Raw genomic sequence first — 5,629 nt, 5'->3', positions numbered from 1 at the left:
TACTGACAATCCCCACAGCAAGCAAATACCTATGCCCCTGCTATTCAAGCTATTCAAATCAGCACTGAATGAGGCACTCTGGATTGCTCAAGGTATCCATGCACCTATTTATTTTGATCACATACATCCCAAAAGGGGGACATCCCCCACATCACTTCATATCACCATCACAGCTCTGCCAATCTGCTCCAAATAAACTCTCCCCTGTTCAATATGGCTACACTTAACACATCAAGTGCATCTGGATCACATGCAGATAGATTAAGGTATCTGGGCATATACCTAAATTTGATATTACCTGAATTTCAAAAGCTTTTACTCAACTGCTGATCTCAACTTTCTGCAAGGGCATCAGAGATCAGCTGTATTGTAACAATGTTTGTTTTTTGGTCAGTGAATAACATCTCACACTAAAAAGAATTTTAACAAGTATTTTAATTCAGTCATTGTGACACTCACATCCTTAAAACTGGATAAATGTGATATTCTTGTTATGAATTTGCCATTCCTCATACCCTCCCTAATGTTTTTTACCATCGCTTGCTGCAACTTGCCCTAAGGTCTCGGGGGGAAGGGTTTGCTTCTAATTAGTTGCTCTGTAAAGCTATCAGAACATTTCTGGGCACTGTAAAAGTAATGACGATTTACATTGTCATTCTCCAACAAATTGGAGCGTGGGCATGGACAGATAGCAAAGGGAGTTGCAAAAGACATGAAGTGTATTTTATTAGTTTTCCTTTCCCTCACATTAGTCTCACAGCTCCTCATCACCATACAAAAGGCATGTTGTTAGGCAGCAGTGACATAGTTAAAGCACTAAGAACCTTGTGCAAACAGGTAGAAGTTAACTCACTCAGAAGCTGGGCAGATTGAGGCTGGATCTGATCAGAGGTGATTTCTTTTGCAGCCAGGTGGAGGGCGTTCCCTTCATCTTTCACTTATAATCTGAAACAGGTCATAGTCCAAGAAAAGCCTCTTAGTAGAGTACAAATCTCGTACAGTCCAAAGGAATTTGAAATGGAATATACATAAGTTTAAGCAGTCTAGGGATTTTTCTTTTATCCACAAAATTTTCTCATGGAAAAATGAGAGGGGGACATGTTTATTCTGGGGTTAGGAACTGGTGAGAAGAGGGCAAAAAAGAATACAGATGGTAGTGCGGCACGAAGTTGACTGTCCAAAAAGCAAGTATGTTTAGTATATGTCCATACATACATTTTTATAACTGTTAACTGAATAAACCACAAACAGCAGAAGCTCAAACACTAATACAGAGTATAGCATGTCTCTTAGAGGAAAAATAGCTGATGTAAGTTCCGGATAAGATTTTTCATCTTGATCCTTGGAATGAGGTGTGTAGGTAATGTATATTAGTGTAACTCAGGTCAGGTCACTCTCAAACCCTTTAGTGTTGCATTATGATAGCATGACGTTTATTTGGCTTTGCATTATCTGTGTTTCTTAATTGTTTTAACATTCAGCTAGTAAATTTAAAAAGATCCACAGTTCTGGGTGCTGAATCATTCCAAACTCAACACTGCCAAAGAAAACAACTGAATACTTTCATCTGCAGCATTTAAAGTATACACAGAAAACAAATTTACCTACCATGGATATGCAGCCCCCTCTGCCATGAATTGCCTGCTATCACAACTGGAGTGGGATGCATCACAAAGTATCACATCAGAACTCATGGTTGTGCTAATGTCCAACCTAAACTTCCTTGCTGCAATTTAAACCCACTGTTTCTTGTCCTATCATCAGGAATTAAGGAGAATAATTTTTCTCCCTCCTTGTAATAACCTTTTAGAAACTTAAAAGCTGTAATGCCCTGTCAGTCTTCTCTTTTCCAAATGTTTCCAAAGTTTTTTCAATCTTCCTTTGTAGGCCATGTTTTCTAGACCTTCAATCATTTTTTTTTTTTTTGCTCTCCTCTGGACCTTCTCCAGTTTCTCCACATCCTTCCGGAAACGTGGTGCCCAGAACTAGACACAGTCCTCCAACTGAGGCCTAATCAGTGCCAAGTAGAGCACAAGAATTATTTATGTCTTGCTTGGACCATGCCTGTTTGCTTTTTTTTTGCAACAGAGTCACACTGTTGACTCATATTTAACTTGTACAGGCAGTCCCCGGGTTACGTACAAGATAGGGACTGTAGGTTTGTTCTTAAGTTGAATCTGTATGTAAGTCGGAACTGGCATCCAGATTCAGCCGCTGAATATGGACACCAGTTCTGACTTACATATAGATTCAACTTAAGAACCCCAGGCGTCCCCAAGTCAGCTGCTGCTGAAACTGATCAGCAGCTGATTCCAGGAAGCCCAGGGCAGAGCAACTCTGCCTCGGGCTTCCTGTAGTCAGCCGCTGGTCAGTTTCAGCAGCAGCTAACTTGGGGGCCCCTGGGGTAGAGCAGCTCGGGTGCTGCTGGGTTGGTCCAGTAGCACGGCCGCTCCTCAGCGCTACTGGACCAACCCAGCAGCACCCCAGCTGCTCTGCCCCAGGCGTCCTGATTCAGCCACTGCTGAAACTGATCAGCAGCGGCTGAATCAGGACTCCTGGGGCTGAGCAGCTGGGGTGCTGCCGGGTTGGTCCAGTAGCACCAAGGAGCGGTGCTGCGGGACCAACCAGCAGCGCCCCACCTGCTCTACCACAGGCCCCGGGCTTTGCTCCACATCTCCCTGGTCTGCTGGGGGGGGCACTAGTTGCGTCCCCCCCCCCCCCCAGCAGACCAGGGAGACGCAGAGCAAAGCGGCGGAGGATCCGGGCCGGACCGCGGCGCTTCCAGCTGATCTGGAAGCGGCCGCGGGTCCGGCCCCGGTCCTGCGCCGCTTTGCTCAGCGTCTCCCTGGTCTGCTGGCTCCCGCAGCAGACCAGGGAGACGGGGAGCAGCTTTTCTCGCCCCGGAAGAGGCGGGCGGCGGGACGCTACTGCTCGAGTCCTCCGGGGCGAGGAAATCCCCATTCGTAACTGTGGATCCGACGTAAGTCGGATCCGCGTAACTCGGGGACTACCTGTAGTCCACTATGACCCCTAGATCCCTTTCTGGATTACTCCCTTCTAGGCCATCATTTCGTTTTTTTGTATGTGTGAAACTGATTATTCCTTAAGTGGGGTGCTTTGCATTTGTCCTTATTAAACTTCATCCCATTTACCTCAGACTACTACTCCATTTAGTCTAGATAATTTTGAATTATAATCCTATTCTCCAAAGCCCTGGCAACCCTACCCACCTCGTGATATCTCCAGACTTTATAAGCACACTCTCTATGCCAGTATCTAAATCATTGATGAAAATATTGAACAGAACCAGACCCAAAAACTGATCCCTGCAGAACCCCATTCATTATGCCCTTCTAGGTATGAACCATTGATAACTGGGTGCATCTACACAGCACCATAAACTCGAAATAAGATGCACAATTTGTGCTATGCAAATTGTGTATCTTATTTCGAGTCTACAGGCAGTCCCTGGGTTACGTACAAGATAGGGACTGTAGGTTTGTTCTTAAGTTGAATCTGTATGTAAGTCGGAACTGGCGTCAGCCGCTGCTGAAACTGATCAGTTTCAACCATGGCTGAATCTGGACGCCAGTTCTGACTTACATACAGATTCAACTTAAGAAACCCAGGCGTCCCCAAGTCAGCTGCTGCTGAAACTGATCAGCGGCTGATTCCAGGAAGCCTGGGGCAGAGCAATTCTGCCTCGGGCTTCCTGTAGTCAGCCGCTGGTGAGTTTCAGCAGCAGCTGACTTGGGGACGCCTGGGGCAGAGCAGCTGGGGTGCTGCTGGGTTGCTCCAGTAGCGCGGCTCCTCGGCACTACTGGAGCAACCCAGCAGCACCCCAGCTGCTCTGCCTCAGGCATCCTGATTCAGCCGCTGCTGAAACTGACCAGCAGCGGCTGAATCAGGACGCTTGGGGCAGAGCAGCTGGGGTGCTCCGGGTTGGTCCGGAGTGGCGTTGCGGGACCAACCCGGAAGCCCCCAGCTACTCTACCCCAGGGGGAGGCAAGAAAAGCCTGGTCTGCTGGGGGGGGGCACTAGCTGCTCCCCCCAGCAGACCAGGGAGACGGGGGTGGCGGGACCGCCCAAGTCCTCCACGGCTTTGCTCCGTCTCCCTGGTCTGCTGACCTGGGAGACGCAGAGCAAAGCCTTGGAGCACGCCCGCAGCGGGACAGCCCAGGCGCGCCATGGCTGTCCCACTGCGGGCGTGCTCTGAGGCTTTGCTCCCCATCTCCCTGGTCTGCAGGGAGACGGGGAGCAAAGCTGCAGAGCACGCCCGCAGGGGGACAGCTCAAGCGCGCCCAGGCTGTCCCGCTGCAGGCGTGCTCCAAGGCTTTGCTCCCTGTCTCCCTGCAGACCAGGGAGAAGGGGAGCAGCTTTTCTCACCCCGGAGGACTGGGGCGGCAGACCGCGGTGCATCTTGGTGTCCCGCCGCTCCCGTCCTCCGGGGCGAGAAAAGCCCCATTCATAACTGCGGATCCGACATAAGTCGGATCCGCATAACTCGGGGACTGCCTGTATTTCAAAATAGGCTATTTCGAACCATCCCTTACTCCTTGTACAACAAAGTTTACAGGGATGGTGAAATAGCATATCCGCTATATTTCGAAATAGCGGACGTGTTCAAAAGATGCAGGGTAGCTATTTCGGGATACCTCTAGTTATCCAACCAGTTATGCACCCACCTTACAGTAGCGACATCTACGTTGTATTTTCTATCTTGTTAATTAGAAGGTTATGCGAGACTGTATCAAATGCCTTACTAAAGTCTATATTTACCACATCTACACTTTCCTCTTATCCACAAGTCTTGTTATCCTGTCAAAGAAAGCTATCAGGTTCGTTTGACATGATTTGTTCTTGACAAATCCATGACGACCATTTCTTGTCACCTTATTATCTTCTAGATGTTTGCAAATTGATTCATTCATTACTTGCTCCATTATTTTTCCTGGTACAGAAGTTAAGCTGACTGATTTGTAATTCCCTGGGTTGTCCTTATTTCCCTTTTTATAGATGGGCACTATATTTGCCCTTTTTCTAATCTTTCGGAATCTTTCCTGTATTTAATGACTTTTCCAAGACAATAGATAATGGCTCAGATATCTCTTCAGTCAGCTCCTTGAATATTCTAGGACATATTCCATCAGGCCCTGGTGACTTGAAGACCTCTAACTTGTGTAAGTAATTTTTAATTTGTTTTTTCCCCTATTTTAGCATCCGAACCTACCCATTTTCACTGGCATTCACTATGGCTGTGTCCAGACTCAGGGGTTTTTTCGGGAAAAGTAGCCTTTTTCCGAAAAAACTTCCCCTGCGTCCAGACTCAAGCCGCGTTCTTTCAAAATTAAATCGAAAGAACGCGGCTTTTCTTTCGATGGCGGTAAACCTCATTTCACGAGGAAGAACGCCTTCTTTCGAAAGTTCCTCTTTCGAAAGAAGGCGTTCTTCAATGTAAATAGGGCTTCTTCAAAAGAGAGCATCCAGACTCACTGGATGCTTTCTTTCGAAAAAGCAAGCCGCTTTTTCAAAAGTTCAACGTGCAGTCTAGACGCTCTCTTTCGAAAGAGGCTTGCAGTCTAGACATAGCCTATGCTAGGCATCCCACCAGCACCAATCTTTCTGGTGA

The sequence above is a fragment of the Pelodiscus sinensis genome, chromosome 6 (genome assembly GCF_052426305.1).
Source record: "Pelodiscus sinensis isolate ZL-2025 chromosome 6, ASM5242630v1, whole genome shotgun sequence".
Lineage (NCBI taxonomy): Eukaryota > Metazoa > Chordata > Testudines > Trionychidae > Pelodiscus > Pelodiscus sinensis.
This window is presented reverse-complemented; position numbering follows the sequence as displayed.